This window comes from Cebus imitator, unplaced genomic scaffold, assembly GCF_001604975.1.
Source record: "Cebus imitator isolate Cc_AM_T3 unplaced genomic scaffold, Cebus_imitator-1.0 Scaffold796, whole genome shotgun sequence".
NCBI lineage: Eukaryota > Metazoa > Chordata > Mammalia > Primates > Cebidae > Cebus > Cebus imitator.
Genome location: NW_016108111.1, coordinates 301,717 through 320,647, shown reverse-complemented (window position 1 = coordinate 320,647; position 18,931 = coordinate 301,717). Strand labels below are relative to the sequence as shown.

Here is an 18,931-nt window from a genome sequence, read left to right as displayed (position 1 = left end):
GAGTTTGCAGTGAGCTGAGGTCACACTATCTTACTCCAGCCTGGGCGACAGAGGAAGGCTCTGTCAAAAAATAAATAAATAAATAAAAAAGAAAAGAAAAGAAAAGAAAGAGAAGTAGGAAGACACTGTGCTCACTTATAAGCTAGTCAAGGGGATAACAGCTTTATCGCTCATTGCAATACTATGACAGATGAGATAATTGAGGAATAGCAAAATTTTATGCAAGCATAGTAACCTGAGAGGTCATCTTATTCCTGATATCTACAGTTCTAGCTGCATGCACACAGGCCTGAGATAGAAGTAGGTATGTCTCATAGCAGATAGGAAGTCCCTCTATAACTCATTTTTATACATATTCTACAGACTTGGGCATATGCTTTATATAAGAATGCATTCACTATGAAGAAACAGTAGAAACTTAGCAGGGCATGGCAGCTCATGCCTATAATCCCAATACTTTGGGAGGCCAAGAAAAGCAGATTTGAGGTTAGGAGTTTGAGACCAGCCTCGCCAACATGACAAAATCCTGTCTCTACTAAAAATAATAAAATAAAATAATAAAATAAAATAAATATTAGCCGTGCATGGTGGTGCAGGCCTGTAATCCCAGCTACTTGGGAGGCTGAGGCATGAGAATCACTTGAACCCAGGAGGCAGAGGTTTCAGTGAGCCGAGATTGTGCCACCACACTTCAGCTCAAATGACAGAGCAATACCTTGTTTCTAAAAACAAACAAAAAGCATGAGAAACTCAATAAAGAATGATAAAGTTAAAAACCCAAGAAGTTAGCAATGTGCAGTAGTATGAACAGATTTGAACAATTTGTAGTGACTCTAAGTTACTAAATAATAAAGTTTAGTGATTTGAGAGACTTGTAAGAAAAACATAGGAAAATAAACTCATATTTTCGACAAAAACTTTAGGTAGGCAGAAAAAAGTTTTAAAAAAACTTCTTTTGGAGACTGGGATAAAATGAAATTTTAGTGAATAGTAATTATAATAAAACTTTAGTGAAAATTAAAATAATTGTTTTCTAAAGTGATGCACGCTTTGATAATACTTATTTTGAATCAATTGTATTACAAAGGTATACTTTACTATTTTATTTTTTTGAGAAAAGAAGAACTCTTCCCCTCCAATACACTTTCACCTGCTAGAATATAAGTAATATAAAGCAATACCAAGTTTGAGGACCTTGGCCTTATGGGCACATGTGTTTGACCATGACGTTAGATGTTTATGAAACTGCAGAACTAAGTATATATGTCAATAAATTACCTGTAGGATGTGGCTGTATTTTTAAAATAAGAGTTGCGAAGATTTAATAACTGGAGGGATTAGGGTGTTTATCTGAAAATATTTATCTTAGAAAATTCTCAGACTCAGAATACAGCTGTGTCTACTAATGGCTTATCCCTCAGGAAATTCTATATAGAATTTGACATGCCTAAACCTGCACTAATATATTCATTCATTTATTTATTCTTCTGCCAATTTACATTTATTGAATTCATACCAGACCCTCAGGATACAAAGACACGGTTTTTCAAAGACTTTAAATCTAGTGCCTTAGACTCACAGGCAAAGAGTCTATTGCAATGCTAGTGTGATAGGGAACTAATGTACACAAAGCTCTCATGGCTGTTACTGGAGGAGTGCCTAGATCAGGCTAGCCTGTGGCACGTCTTTTAAGTAAGACCCTCCACAAGTGTCATCTGTGTTGACTTGAATGAAAGTTAGGTAGGTTGATGGGCATGATGGCTCACACCTGTAATCCCAGCACATTGGGAGGCCAAGGTGGGTGGATCACCTGAGGTTAGGAGTTCAAGACCAGTCTGGCCAAGATGGAGAAACTCCAACTCTACTAAAAATACAAAAATTAGGCATTGTGGTACATGTCTGCAGTTCAAGCTACTCAGGAGGCTGAGGCAGGAGAATCACCTGAACCTGGGAGGCAGAGGTTGTAGTGAGCTGAGATAACATCACTGCACTCTAGGCTGGGCGACAGACTGAGGCTCCTGTCAAAAAAAACCAAAAAACAAAAAAACCAAAAGGCAGGTAATGAAGGGGAGAAGGTTAGAAAAAGGCATGGAGGAAACATTATTCAACCTTCAAAAACTCTACATGACTCAGGATGCCTGGACTATAGACTGGGAAAGGCAGATGATAGTGGATACCATCACTAGGTCACAGAGGACATTTTATGCCATATTTAAGACTTAGACTTAGGATTTATTTTGTAGGCTATGAAAAACCACTGAAAAATTTATAACAAAGGAATGACATAATGAGATTTGCATTTTGGTAAGCTTATTCTGGCTGAAGTAAGATAAGAAACCAGCAAGGAGGTTGATAAAACATTTAAGTGCAAAATAATGATATGGAGAAGGAGGACGGATTTTAGATTTGCAGCATGAACATGACTTGGTAAACAAATAAGATTGGTGTTTGAAGAAACTGAATGTGCTGGTGATAACTCCTAGATTTCTGGTGTGGAAAACTGGTTAGCTTATATGCCTATCAGCATAGGAATAAAAAAAGAGAAGCAGATATTGAGGGAAGTAAAATGAATATAATTGCGAACAAGGATTTGGGAAGTTGTAAAACATTTAGTTTGTGTTAACTAGAATCCTGTATTGAGGGATCTGGAGCTAAAAAGAAGGATCTCATATTGGTTTACTAGTGCTGCCATAACAAATGCCACAGACTGGATGGTTTAGACAACAGTAACTGGTTTCTCAAAAATCTGAAGATGAGAATCCAAGATAAAGGTGTTGGCAAGTTTGGTTTCTTCAGAGGCTCTTTCCTTGGCTTGCACATGGCTGCCTTCTCGCTGTATTCTCACATGGTCTTTCCTGTGTGTGTGCGCGCACACACACACACACACACACATCCCTGTTGTCTCTCTGTGTGTTCAGATTTCAAGTAGTTTCAAACTTCTCTCTCTTTCTTTTAATATGAGACACTTCACAGATTTGCATGTCTTCCTTGCACAGGGGTTGTGCTAATTTTTTATGTATCCTTCCTATTTTAGCATATGTGCTGCCAAAGAGGGCACACGTTTCCTTTTGGTGAAAGGACACCAGCCAAATGGGATGACGCTCCTCCCTCATGGTCTCATTTTAACTGATTAATCACCTCTTTAAAGTCCCTATCTCCAAATACAGCCATATTTTAAAATACTGGGGGTTAGCGTTTCAGCATATGAATTTTTAGGAAGACACAAGTCAGCCTATCACAGATCTGATCTGCTAATAGATCTGGCTTATTGACTGTAGTTGGCAATTTAAAAGCATAACAGCAATGGATGGTATACCCAATGCGAATGTGAAAACTAGGGGGATCTTTTGACTAAGAAGAAACCAATGAAATGTTATTGTAGATGCAGAGAAAGGACTTAACAGAGCTATCTACTTCAGAAAGGCTAGAGCAGTGGGTTACTTAGGAGAAAATTGTGTTATAAAAGCCAACAGAGACATTTTAACAGGTAGGTGGGGTCAGTAGCTTTCATTACTCTGAAAATACCACCAACATGTCTGAAATGCATCCATTGGATACAACATCAAAGAGTATATTGACAATTGTAGTGAGAGAGGTTTTTGGAATAGAATTTAGAGCTTGAGTGAATGAATTGTAGGAAGTGAAAAATTTTCCTTTATATGAGAGTGAACTTTTCCTTTATGATTTTTTCTATGTCACCAAGAAAAGGAAGGAGTAACAGGACTCAAAGATTTTCTAAAACGAGCATATGTCTACATTATAGTGAAAGGATCACTGAACAGAGGTAGGTTTAACATACTGGAGAACTAGGAGATAATCCGTTAGGGAAGGTCCTAAGGAAGCAGAAGGAGAAGAAATGCCAGATGTAGGTGATGGGGAGGAAGGCAGCAAATCACACTGCCACGTGTGTTCCTATGCAACAATTTTGCATGTTCTTCACATGTACCCCAAAACCTAAAATGCAATAAAATAAATAAATGGGAAAAAAAAGAACAGATGAGGATTAGCTTTGAAGAAAATAAAGACTGCTCTTTGAACATAGGAAGATCATGAGAGGCTTAGACGAAGATAAATTTCCTAAAAAGGGGTGAGAATAAGCTGAGGAGGCTTTGCAAGCATATTTTGAGGAATGAGAAAGAATCAACTAAATCATGAGATATTGCTGTGTGATTGTTTCTTCTTCCCACTCTCAGTGGAACTGAGTAAAGAAGGCACATGTAGAATGATGCAGGTTTAAGGGTTATAATTGGGGAAATAGATCAAGGGGCAGAAAAAACTGGAAAAGCAGTGGTTGAAAGGGTGCAGCATTAGATATAAGCTGTGTAGAAGTGAAATGAAGCTTTGCTAGAAATGAAAATTTTGTAGTGAACTTTGTGTCAGGGCACTGGAGGAAGTAATGAAGTCAAGGCAGGAGGGGAGTGAGATAACTGGAGGGAAAGATGGTTTTGATCAGAAATTGATATGTGGGAATTTCAGAGAAGGCTATATTTTCTTTTTTTTTTTTTGAAAGTGTGCAATTCAGTGGTTTTAATTTTTACTTAATTTTTGATATTTTATTTCACTAACTTTTGGGATACATGTGGTTTTTGGTTACATGGAAGAATTATATAGTGGAGAATTCTGAGATTTTATTGTGCACTTGTCACCCAAGTAGTATATATCCTACCTGATACGCAGTTGTTTCCTTTATCCCATCCTCTCCCTAAGTCTTTAAACTCCATTATACCATTCTGTATGCCTTTGCATACTCATAGCTTAGCTCCCACTTCTAAGTGAAAACATACAGTATTTTGTTTTCCATTCCCGGCTATATTTTCAAGTGATAATAAGTCCCAAGCTGAGGTGATATCAGTAAATATCTACAGAGAAGTTGAATAAATAGTCATTGGAATAAAAGATGACAACTAGTTTTAAGTGGTGAATGGGTCACAGATGTGGATGTTAAAATGCTGTGGAATGTTGGTAAGATCTGGTATAGAGAGGAGTCTCCTATGTATGAGAGCGGTGAGAAAAGGAGGCTGGAGACTATCTATGATTGAATGACCTGATTGCCTAGGAAGTGAGTTGGTTGCTGTTGTATGGTGAGTTGCCATGCTTATTTAATGTGACAAATATTTATTGAGTGGCTCCTGTATCCAGATCTGAGGTAGATGATCTATGGCAAGGGTCCCCAATTCCTGGGCCATAGATTGGTGTCAGTCTGTGGCCTGTTAGGAACCAGGCTACATAGCAGGAGGTGAGCAGCAGGCGTATGAGCATTAGTACCTGAGCTGCAACTCCTGTCAAATCAGATTATCCAATCAGCAGCAGCATTAGATTCTCACAGGATGGCAAACCTTATTGTGAACTGCGCATGCGGGGGATCTAGGTTGTATGCTCCTAATAAAAATCTAACTAGTGGAAAAGTTGTCTTCCACGTAACTGGGCCCTGGTGACAAAAAGGTTGGGGACCACTGATCTATGGCTTTTGTGGAGAATTTTATGACTAGCATACTTGGTAAACAAATTCAAAAGAACACTAATCTTATCTCATTAAAAATGAACATATTTACATGCACAAACATACAAGGAAGTTGGAAAGAGAACATTTACATAGTTGGAAGACAGCTATTAAATGTAAGCAAATACATAATTCTAGTTTAGATCAAGTACTGGCAATCTTTTCAGAGGTAGTAACATCAATGTTCTATATGCATCAGTTTTTGAAAGTCAGATCCCAGGAAGCCGGAGGGAGGTAGGGCATGGTTTCACAGTGAATTTCTGATTTCATTCAGAGTGATAAATCAGACTCTTGGGGAGGCTGGTGGTGGCTTGGACAGCAGCAGGGATGGGGGTCTAGTTAGCAACAAACCCATGGGCTTATAAAGCTGAAACTCACCCTTCTCCATCTTTGGGAGGCTTCCAGTATCTCATTTATTTTCAATTATCATTCCTCAGAGAGCTCTGTGGAAATGATAATTGAAAATAAAAAAAAATAACTATCAACTAGCAGAAAATACACATGGTAAGGATTAGCATATATTTCACATGTTTATATTCGGCTCTCAGATTGACCTAGAAAATGAAGTCCGGGAAATTCTATATGATTCTGAAAAATGATACACTGGTCTGGATGGAAGAATAAGTTGAAAAAATGTGTAAACCCAAACGTAGTATCACCAATGACTTTTTATTTTATTACTTTTTAGGGTTTTTGGTGTACAGGTTTTTTTTTTCCACAGAAAAGTTCTTTACTGGTGATTTGTGAGACTTTAGTGGACCCCTTATCCCCGAGTAGTGTACACCGTTCCCAATACGTAATCTTTTATCCCTCAACCCCTCTGAGTTCAAGAAGACTATGGTTCTGCAGAAAGCTTTATATGTAATTAACATATCTTTATCTTGATAGGCAGTAGACTCGTCTTTTGAAACAGATTCCATTAGGAGTGAATGTGTACCCTCCCTCTAGCCTTTATTATTACTGTTCTTGCTATTACATGTATTAGTGCATATGAATTTAATGTTTAAAAATGTATCAGATTGGTTGCTATGGAAAAAAGCATGACTCATAAGAGTCTTAGCACAGGTTAAGATCTGAAAGTTTTCTCCCAGCCTCTTATCACTGGCACAGACTTCACAATTCACGGAAGCCACCAGTGAGATGACATTGCCTCAGGCAGTTACTATTTTTTATATTCTATAACTTGAGAAGCTCAGGGTCTGGGAAATCATTAGACTTTTTTTGTCCTTTTAAAGTTGGAGACAGCAATTTTAGACAGCTTTCTAGTGGGTTATCTTTTTGTGTCTCCTTACCTGTGGAAAAGCCTGCTAGCTGCGATATGTAGTTAAATAGCTTTGTTATTTTTTTTATTAATATCCAGAACACCAAGTCAAAAAATGGTAGAAACAATATTTCACCATTCATTGTTTTTTCTTCTGAGTCTACCAATTTGTCAAAATTTCATTGTTTATAATAGTCTAGCCAGTTAAAAATTTCATAGGGTTACTTCAAAAACCAAATAAGTTTAAGCTCTGTACTCCTGTTTGTGTGATAATTTGAATTAACTTGGAGAAGGACATGAAAGAAAACTCAAGATATTTATTTGTACTCTGTACAGAATTTTACTCTTGAACAATTCATTACTGCTTGGACTTCAGTTTTCAACATGAGATAATTAGGCTAGACTATTATCATTTTTTTTTCCTCTCAGAAAAGTAAGCTGAGCAACTGTTTATTAAGTCCTATTTACTTGGTTCTACTAAGATCCATTTTGAATGTCTTAACATTTTACAATTATTATGCCTTCCCCAAAAGGAAGGAGCTTTGCCAATCCATTTATACACTGAAAGTATAAAGAATAGACTGTTAAAGTTCTTCCTTGAGAAGAGCTGTTTAGAAACAGTATCACCCGTAAAACATTGTTTAAAGGAAAAGATCAAATTTTGCAACTGGTCCTAGATAACAAAGAAAAATGCCAGTGTAGTGAAAGATAAAAATGAAATGATTTGGTAGCTCTATCATCATACATATCAACGAGCACTGTAATTTTAATGTTGCTGAAATTGGCACCAGGGCATTATTGATTTTCTGTATCATCTAATGGTTTCCTGCAAATATCTTTTATAAAAGTGCCTTATATTTCTTCTTAATAATCTTTTCTCGAGTCATATACTATCAAATCCTGCAGAGTACTATTCATTCAGCAGTAAGTTAAAGTCATTAAACATATTTCTATTAAAATTTTATTAGACTTGAACTAATATCCTGAAACTGATGCAATGTAATTTTACTATTCAACCAACCACCTTGATGTTATATGTTAAGAAACATTTTGAAAAATCAAAAAAAAATTTAAAGGACAATTAGGATGTATTAGAATTTTGTTTTCTGGCATTTTTAATGCAGGGATAATTATTTCAAAGGCCTGTTGTTATAAAGACTTCCCTTTCTCAGAGAACCCTTTCACTCGTTTTTCCTTGATGCTTTCATTTGGGCAAAAGAGATATTATCAGCTCACGACTTATGTGAAATGTGTTTTAATTTTGTTCAATTCCCAGCTGCTTTACATCTTGACACAGAAGAATTACTACATCACACAGTGTTAGAAAGATAGGAGATAGAATATAATTACTGAACTTTATGTTACCATCGACGTGTGAAATTTTTCAAGGAAGAAAATCCATTCATTTTGATAATATAGGCACACTGGTTAAATGCACAACATTGCCCCATTTTAAAATTTTTTCCAAACACATTTTTTTTTTTCTCTAGTAAGCCATTATTTGAGAGTACTTCTGTGAATTTTGATTTTATTTTGGAGTTATGAGATGCATACATTTTAATGTGTGCATGATTCCTCTGAGTTACTCAGGTACAATAACAAACTTAATGAGATATTTAAATGTATTCTTTTTTCTGGTTTCTGGTTGAGGCTGTCAGAATACAATGAGTTTACTTTGGTATTACATGTTGTCTTTACCTTCTCACACCTGAGAAGAATATTTGTTTCTTGTGAGGGAAAAAAGCTGAGATCAAAGTAGACTGACATGTCTGTCACAGCCGTCTCTTTGTTCTCTTTTTATTTTTACTCTCCTTCTGAAGCTAAATAAAGAGACAAGTTTCGGCATATTCTTGTCTACTGAGTAGAGGAAGAAATTAGATTACTATGAGAAGGTTAGACATACTTGGGTGAAGAACTCTAATGCCTCTTATATAAAAAAACCATGAGGATATGTCTCTTGCTTGCCAGTATTTCTTAATATCACTCTTAGAAATGGAATACGGGACTGGGGTCTCATTAATCTCACTCAAGATGGTGTTGCCTAGATTCTTATGACATACCTGCATTGATTGGATTCAGTCAGATGCCACTCCTTAGATTTTATATACACACAGTATGGGGTTCATATATATTTTTTAATTACTGTAATTATTGGAGATGAAGATAAGATAAGGACAACATGATATCCCAAACCTTGATTCACTGATGGCTGCAAGGATTTTGAGACCACTTTGAAGCTGTATGTAGAAGACTTTGTAAGTATGTGCATGGCTTTCTGGTGAGGTACACAGTTTTTATTAGAATCTTAAATGTCTCCCAAAGTTAAGAATCTTGGTAAATGGACCACATCACTTTAGCTGGCAGCCATTCTGTATTTTCCTTATCACATTTAAAATAAGAAATAAAATCTTTTGCTATAGTAAGAGTCTTATGCCACCACGGGAAAAAGAGGCTAGACTTCAAATAAATCTGCTACTCTCCATTCAAGAAGTGATTGTTGTTTGAAGTTCAGTTTGTGATGTACTTCCTCCTTATGAAGCCTTTTGCATGACTTAGAGTCTTTTTTCTGTTTATCTCCTTCTGTCCTTCCCTCTCCTGTTACCCTTTCTGCAATTGTTCTTTGATACTGTGTAGATAAAAAGAATAAATTTGAGAATTGAGGTCTATTGAATAAATTTATTTCTAAAATTTCTTTACTTCTAATTTCCTAATTATAGAGGTTTGTGTTTTATTTTTTATTTTTGTTGGTTTGTTTTCCCTTGCATTCTTAGAGAACATATAAGGGTGGCAAGTAAAAAGAGGCAAACTGAACTATTATTCTTTGATGGAGTTTGTGGTTTCAGTGGAGGGGCCTAGTGGTTAGAAGTCAGGCTAACTGTGCTAATTTAGCCTAGCAAACTTAGGGTTGAGTCCAGAGGACAGGCATGAGGGATGCTCTTGCAAAGCTTATGCATGTCTCACAGTATGGCCCAGGAACAAAGAAATCTCAACATTCTCATTTGTACCTATGCTGAGTTCTCACTGAGTAAAGAGAGGGTAAAAAAAGCCTGATCTGCAGTTCTCAAGGACTCCCTGAACTATTGTTTACCTTCTGTGGCTCTATTTTATCAAAATTATATTATTTGCCTACTAGATTATTGATTCTTTAAGTAAAACAATGGCATATTTTATCTTATCTTTAGAAAGAAACTGGGTCACTGACACATAGGTTTTCAAAACCAGCCAATTACTTTTCTCTTTCCTGTGTGGTGAGGATTTGGTATTTCTCCTCGCTGAGTGTAGTCTTTCTCTTTATTCCTGCTTTTCAGTAGGATAGATCATGATGTTCTTTAGATCTCAAATGTCTCCCCTTCCTCTCCCTGCCCAAAAGGGGGTACTTTGTATCATGGATAACAGTTTACCAGATTGATCCATGATGTAAAATGTTTTATGATATAATGCTGGACGGGCATGATACACTCACATGTAAATAATTGCCAAATCTACTTGATCTTTTAAAATAAATTCCTTTAAATTTTTTGAAATACATACAATAATAATTTTCTTAATAATTCTGCCCTCCCCTCCAGTAGTATTTTTCGATTGATTTGAAATTTTGTTTTTCTAATCAAAAAGCTAATATTTAATACATTGCTATTTGCAAAACAGTGAACCATATTTGAAATATTATCTTTAATTACTAATGGAGCATCTGCAGATTTATACCTGGTTGGGTATGCATGTTTATGAGTTACTTCTCTATTTGTTACTTGAATAATTGTGCTTGTAGTAAACAGATACAACCACAGAAAGATCCAATCTACTTTGATCATTGCAAGATTATTTGAGGAAAAAGAGATGGGTTGTGTGAGTCAATTATCATAAACAGAATGTAAAGTAAATGAGTTGAACAATTTATTTTAGATTAGTAAAAGCAGCACAGAAAGTCTCCTAATTCCCCTTCTTCCTCTTTAACTAATTTTATGTTGGCTTTATTGCTACTAGTCCACAGGCAAACACAACACCCTGCCTTCATACCCTGAAGGAATGAAAGCTGTTGACATTACTTGGAAGAAAATAAAGGACTTGAATCTGTTTTTGTGCTATACAGGTATTCAGCTCAGCAAAATAAAACTAGTTAATGAGGAATTAATTTAAGATACTGAAAAGTACATTGATATATCAAGTAAATTTGTACATATACAATAAATTAAGCTTAGCTGTTAGCAGTGTAATACATTCAAAAATAACAAGATACAATTTTGGAGCGGTTTGGTGAAGATTTACCTAGGAGGAAGGTAAACATGTCATATTCAACTTAAATATCTGGTATATTTTACAATGTAGACCTATAGAAAAATACAAATAATAGGCAACTCATCAATCACCCAACTCTTAAACAAAATCAGATTATTTCAGCAATTATTCAATGGTTTTATGATGATGATACACAGCAGTTATTTACTTCCACTTCAGCATCCCTTAAATATCTACTTATTTGCACTATAACATAAGCAGCAAAAAGTCACTAGGTTTATAAACTAGAGTGCCACTGCCATCCACAAAACTCAACTTTTCTGGAACAATTATCAGCATTTTGGGTCCCTGGGTTTTAAAATCTGGTTAAGTAAACCACAACATCATGCTTCTTATAAAATGAAAAGCAATAAGCCAGGACAAATTATAATTAAATATAATATTTTGTATCTTGAAGATAGTTGTATATTTTATTTTTCTCTGAATTAGATCTGGGACTCTAAGATGTTAACTTGATAAATATTTTTCTACTATGTGGTTTAAGCATTCTTGTGAAGTTCACCTACTTCCACACATCTCGCCTACAGATTTTTCTGCTTAGAATAATTACTGAATCACTAATGTGACAGCCAAGGCATCTGGAAAGCCGTAGATGAAACATGGAATAAAGCTTTAGGGACCGGAAAAAATCAAGGGTTTGTAAATTCTGTTTTCTCACCAACATAATTGTTCTTGACACATGTCCGTATAATGTTACTTGTGCTTGACAACCTAGAACATGAAACTATCTCAAAATATTGGTACCTCTATCTGTGGCCTCTGCTAGTTAGATAATTATTATATTTTAAATGCTGATGCTAAATATGTATTTCTTGTTGTTTATATCTTTCTTTCTGCCATTTTTTCCTAACTTTCTTCTTTTTCCCCCTTCCTCCCTTCATTTTTTCTCTACTATCAAATAAGTTAGTATATTAATTCTCCCATGAGTATAGCAGTGTAATACATTAAAAATAGCAAGATACAATATTGGATGAGTTTGGTGAAGATTTAAGGCATATGTATAATTTTATGCATACTAATAACTATATTCAAAGCTGCTGACGGTTGGTTTCTAAAGTAGTTTGGCCAAAGCAGTAAAATAAATAAGCAGTGTCCCAAAATAAGCAAAAGTAGTTGTTTCTAAAGCCAAAGACATTCATGACAGTAGGAAGGCTGAAAAACCAATCAACCAACAAAACTAAAACACAGAAACAGTAGAAAATGCCTAAGATTAACCACCCAGGCATCAAAGTGTGTGTGTGTGTGTCTGTGTGTGTGTGTCTGTGTGTGTGTGTGCATGCGGGTGAGGGTGTAAACATAAACATACGTGTGTATGCCTTTGACAAAGTATCAGTTTGGCAAAAGAGATTTGATACTGAAAGGAAGGCCACCACACTAGGTCATTAAAGGTCATGGAGAAATTAACTGACATGCTTAGACTTCTGTTCTCCTATGTACATACCCTGGAACTATAATTGAATCACTGTGCACAAGTACTGTAATGTGCCTAGAATATTAATTGTGGCATATGATAATGGTGAGGAAACTAATTGATGTTTCTTGAAAGGTAGGAAAGAAGCTGCACCTGAATGTTGGTAAATATTGTAGTGTGTGTTTTCATTACAACCTCTCTTGTAGACACAATAACTTGGAATTGTATCCATGATATAGTATCAAGTAAGAAACACTTGCCATATTACAGAAAAGTAATCATGTAATTATATGTATGTAAGCACATTTTTGTGAGCATAGAGAAAAGTGGGAACTATAAATATAGATAGGTTGGTATTAGTTATCTCAGGGAGGTGAAGCAAGAGTAGAATGGTGGAGGTAATTATTATTATTTTTCCTTATACCTTGTATTTTTATTGTTATATCTAGCCTATAATTAACTAATTCAGTAAATTTAAAAAGTGAAAGTTAAAAAATTGAAGTTTTTAAGGTTCCATTTATCATAGTTTGGCAAAACCATCATAATATTGAAAGGCTGTCATGAGTTGTCATCTTTTTAATTAACTTATTATTTTAAAAAACTAAAGCAGGTGGGTGACATAAATATCATTTTATGAAAAAAATCCCTGCATTTTTGTTAATTTGGTCTTTTTATTGCTGATTGCTCAACTCCTTATAAACTAATCTCATCTGTAACCTTTTTGTTGTTGTTGCTGTTAATCTAATCAGTTGAGTGAATTCTGGCAGTAAGATATGTAATAAGATGAGTACTAAGAAAATGCCTCAAGAACGTGTAAGAGGAAGAAATTAAATTACATTCAACCTACCATGTACCACTACATGGTACAAATTTACCCTTCCAAATCACACTATATATAGATGTTTGTCTAGAAGGGCCTGTTTTGTCACAATTGAGGTCAGGCCCAGAGAATTTGGAGACTTGTGCAGAACAGCTGAGGATCAATAAATAGTTCTAGTTATATTCCTGCTTAGTGACCCTTACAAACTTCTGTTGAAATGTTTTCCTAGCTTGAAAGCATTCAGATGAATCAACCAACGTGCTGGCAGTCATTTAGTGAGTTAAAAAGCATTGGGATCTATTGAAGAAAATGAGTAGGTAACAGAAATCAGGATCAGGTAAATCTTTTCCTTTGGTGTTTTTGTTTTGGTAGTTGATTTGGTGCCTAAGCCACATTTTATGCATGTGGTTGAGTTATGTGAAGTAAAAAAGGCAAAGAAAATTTGAAGAATAATTTCATTTTTATTTAGAAACCAAAAATAAAGAAATAAAGAATATTCTATTTAAAATGTCACTTAAGTGTGCTTCCCCTTACACATCACAAATAACACATACATTTTATTTTCTTTGTAAAGCATGGCTATTGCAGAGACACACAATAGAGAGAGCCATTGTGTCACAAAAAATGGAATGTAATCTTATTATTGAAGCCTTGTTGATTTGAGAGAAATGCTGGGATATAGATATCGCTTAGTTATACAGAACTTTCTGATAATAAAGTTCATAATTGTTATAATAAGATTTTTTTTACCTGATTAAAAACAATACTATTCTAAATGCTTGGAGGCATTTAGGAGAAGATTATAATACTTATGCAATTACATTTTAGTAAAAATGTATGCCATATTTGGCAAACACTGTCTAGACAAGGATGAACACTATAGGGGAGGCAAAACTTTACCTCTATTCTCTTGGGGTTTTTCCACTGGGGCTAAAAATTAAACAGACCTAAGACAGAGCAACAGGTGAAAAGCACACACATTTACTTAACATAAGTTTTGCGTGACATGGGCACCCTCATAAGGAAATGAAGACCCAAAGAACTGGCAAAAGCTAAATACTTTTATAATAGGTTGAAAACGGAAAAGCAATTATGGAAAAAAACTGTTTCCTCCTGGTATGGGGAGGACATCCTCTAGTTTCATGTCCTGCTTTCAGGAAGAAAAAGGGGATACTCATGGAGCCCTTTTTGTACTTTGTTTTTGTTTAAAAATACCTGTAGCTCAATGTTATCCTAATGTTAAAATGACATATTTTGGCCATAGCATGTTTTGCCATCCTTTAACACTCCAGGCCCTAGCCTAACAATGGGCAAAACTTAAAGTCCTCTCACAGAGTAGGTTGTTCTTAAGAGAGTCTTCATCATATTATTTAATTTTCTCAGAAATGTGTATAGTGTCATTCACTGAAAACCTGAGTATATCTCACAGACCTCCTGCTCTCCTTTATTCTCTTTATTTATTTATTTATTTATTTTTGAGATGTAGTCTAGCTCTGTTGCCCAGGCTGGAATGGAGTAGCACGATCTTGGCTCACTGCAGCCTCCGCTCCCAGGTTTAAGTGATTCTCCTGCCTCAACCTCCCGAGTAGTTGGAACTACAGGCACCTGTCACCATGCCTGGCTAATTTTTGCATTTTTAGTAGAGACGGGATTTCCATTCATCATGTTGACCTGGCTGGTCTTGAACTCCTGACCTCAGGTGATCCACCTGCCTCGGCTTCCCAAAGTGCTGGGATTACAGGTGTGAGCCACCATGACTGGCCTCCTTTTTTCTTTTATTGAGGTGAGTCTATCCTCTAAGCTTCAGGAGCCTATGGCCACAAGTATCATGACTAACAATGACTTAGAATATTTTATTATTTTAAAAAATAACAGTTCAACTCCTTCTTGACTATAAAGTGTTAGAAAAATAGAGTTTTTGGTCTCAGCTTCCAGGAACAATACAGATGATCTACTTGGGTGCTTAGGAGAGTCAACTCTCTGTTCCACTCCTGTACTCCACATCATTATTTAGCTTGAGATGTCAAGCCTATTGTGTAAGATGTTCACTATTCTGGTGATGGGTACTCTAAAGACCAAGACTTCATCACGACACAATACATGCATGTGTTAAATCTGCACTTGTTCCCCTAAATATATAAAAATCAAAAATCAAAATAAACAAATAAAAGCCTTATCTACACATCATTTGAGAAATTTCCTCATTTAAGATACGACTTAAAGAAAATAATATTTAACAATCTTTTTCTTACCTATCTCAATTTTTAGAAAAAACAAAACAAAACAAAACAAAAAAACCTATTGGATGGTTTCTTTTTAAATGCTGGTGATAGAAAGAAGCTATTTAATAGGAATATATTTCTTATAAATAAACCATTAACTGAGGACAAGAGCATTGTAATCCTTGATTGAAATTACAGAGCATGCTATAATACAGCATAGTCTTCCTAAAAATCATTAATGACTTTATACTAATACCATTGGTACTTTTGTACATAAGCAAACCTTAATTAACATAATAATATGCATTTACACATTTAAATATAATGGGTTTTCAAGACCATCCTGGCCGCCCTATCCTCATCAATAATAATGGCATGGTTTATGTTCTTATAGCAAACTAAGGCTAAAAAAACTTAACATAAAAGTTATTTCTATTGAAATCCAACCAACTGGAAGGAAATAGGAGGTAATAATATGTAGGAAAAATAAATGATCCGTTCTTAATTGAAGATTCCTTTCCACATTCACTTTTGTTTAAAGATTTTTTTTTGATTAAGAAGCTTTCTTTATATAATAATTGTTTCTCTTTTGAAAATTAAAAAGAAAAAAATGTATGCATTTTCGTCATAAGACTGGATGTACACTGGTAGCTGCTTTTAATTGAAAGAAAGGCTTCAGAACTAATGATAGGAGTCAAAAGTTGCTTTCTTCTTGGACATCAGTTGCCAAGTTTAAAATAATAGTAGAATTTGGGTAATATATTTGAAAGTAGCAGTAAGTCATGCCCACATGTTGCAGAAGAGGGAAATTATAACAACTTATTAATTTCTTATAACAAAGATATTAACCATGCCCATCCATAACATAGCACCCACACTGAACCTACAGAATCTGTGTGTCTTTGGAAGTGACGAGTGTTATTCCTGGTCTCTGCAGCAACCAGAAAATCTAAAAGTAATCTTCCTTGCTATATTTTCCTTAATTATATTTGACTCTTGAACAACACATGTATGAATTACATGGGTCTGCTTCTATGTCTATTTTTTTTCAATGAAACACAATAATTGAAAAAAATGTATTTGTGGGCGGTAAAACCCTAGTTTTCTTACAGGCAGGTTCTGTGGGGGTTCTGAAGGGCCAACCTCAGGATTTCGGTATGTGAAGATTTTGTTATACGCAGGGTTCCTGGAACCAATCTCCCATGTATGCCTAGGGATCACTATAGTTTTATGTTTGACTATAAATGACTCATTGGATTGGCGTAAGAGGACAATTGTAAATTTACTTACTATTTTCTTCTCATGGTATGGAATGAACACTACAACATTTTAATCAAAGACAACTTATACAATTGCAGTGTAAATGTATGAGACAACCATACATTTGCCAATAATTTTCTACTATTGTATATACAGAATTTAAATATGACACATAATTCCACACACAAATATTTGCTTCCAGATGTTGCCTTTGATATTGCTGTTTGTTAGACTAAGGACTCTAGTCAAAGAAACCACATGGTTGTGTTATCTGTAGCAGAATTTTGACTCACAGTAAAAGTTAATATAGGGTTTGGAAGAGGGAGCTCTCCCTTCTCAGCCCTGTTGTGGGATGATAGCTGGGATCCATTCACCTTAGAGGTAGAATCCAAAGACGTGCCATCTATATAACTTTGCACAAATGAAGACATGGCAGAACCAGAGGCAGACTGTGAAGTCTCTTGAGTTTGGATGATCTCTTTCTCCTTTTCCCTCCATTGGTGGTATACTTGCTGCTTCTCTGTTAAGACTCTTGACCCTTGAATTTTAGGTACCCGGTACAGTCTTGTTTTCTAGCTCCCTAATCCTAAAAAAATTTATTATTCAGTTAGTCATACGTTGAGGACTGCTATGTATAAAGTTAGTAAGTTTCAAATTCGTTTATATATTTTATCCTTCCTAGGTGTTTAAGTTTGAAGGAAGTTTTGTTCATCTTTTCTCTTTGTATTTTCTCAGAACTCAACACAGTCCTGTTGGTGTAGACCAATCCCACAATGCCTACCATATGCATCATAACTGTTGAATTAATGTGGGTGTGTGGAAGAAGTGCATCTTCAGTTAATGCATTGTATGACTTGTAAAATAGTATTTTGATGTAAGGCAGTAAGATGATTATAATAATGATCAAGAGAACGAGTATCAGTCCTTGGCATGTTGGGGCTGGGTATATGTCAAGGGATAACTAGTTGTTTGGAAGTAAATAACTGGGACCTTTTTCTTTTAAGGTTTGAATGTTGGTATTCAGGATGGTGCTGCTGATGTGGACGATGATTTCACTTTCACATAGTGTTATGGAAAAGAGTAATGGTGGAAAATAAAGCTCAGAAAACTGGTCTAATGAAGGGAGACTAATATTAAAAACAAACAATTTTGGTTCTTTTGTTCTTCACATGAACCCCCAAACCTAAAACACAATTAAAAAATATATATATGAGATTGTAAAGGGGAGAAGAAACATCATCAAATATGTAATATAATAAAATGTCCCAAAACTGAAAAAAACATGCTCATTTCAATCACATATGTGAACTGTTTAGCATTTATGCCTAAACCCCATGTCACTTAGTAGATATGTATATCATAAACATTTGCCAAATTAAGTTTATTTGATTAAAAGAATGAAATAACTAAACTGTTTTCATGTTTTGGGGCTTATTCTGCATGGTGGATTGCATGTAATCCATGAGAGAGTACAAACACAGAGATTTTTCTAGATGTTGAAGTAATAGCATGAACAGAGCAGACTCAATTTCTCGCTCACCTGGAGCTTAAAACTATCACTACTGGTAAACCTCCTTTCTGGAAAAAAAAATACCTCTTGCCTGAAATATCAGGAACCCATATGCAATTTTCTTCATGTGAGATTGATCAGATGTATTAATCAAATTCTGGTGGAAATGTGGATTAATTATTAGGTTAACTAGCATGAAGGCCAGTTAGTTTCTCTTAATAAGTTTATATATGAATACTAGCAACATCCTTTAGAATGAGTTTTCTTCTTCTTCTTCTTATTCTTCTCCATCTTCTTCTTCTGTCTTCTTCTTCACCTTCCCCTTTCCCTCCCCCTCCCCCTTCCCCTTCCCCTCTCCCTCCCTCTCCTCCTCCCCCTCCCTCTTCTTCTTCTTATTCCTCTTCCTCTTCCCCTTCCCCTTTTCCTTCTCCTTCTCCTTCTCCTTCTCCTTCTCCTTCTCCTTCTCCTTTTCCTTCTTCTTCCTTCTTCTTTGAGATTGAGTCTCACTCTGTTGTCCAGGTTGGAGTGCAGTGATATGATGACAGCTCACTACAGCTTTGGCCTCCTGAGCTCAAGTGATTCTCACTTCTCAGCCTGTGGAGTAACTAGGACTACAGGTACACACCACCATGCCCCCTAAATTTTAACTTT

The 18,931-nt window shown here is 35.5% G+C and overlaps 1 non-coding gene across 1 annotated transcript; it reads right to left on the bottom strand.

Moving 5' to 3' along the window:
- Window positions 1–2,951: 2,951 nt before the first annotated feature.
- Window positions 2,952–3,058, bottom strand: LOC119469725. Its single transcript, XR_005198559.1, has one exon. It is a non-coding gene; the product is annotated as a U6 spliceosomal RNA (small nuclear RNA).
- Between the last annotated feature and the right edge of the window lie 15,873 nt (window positions 3,059–18,931).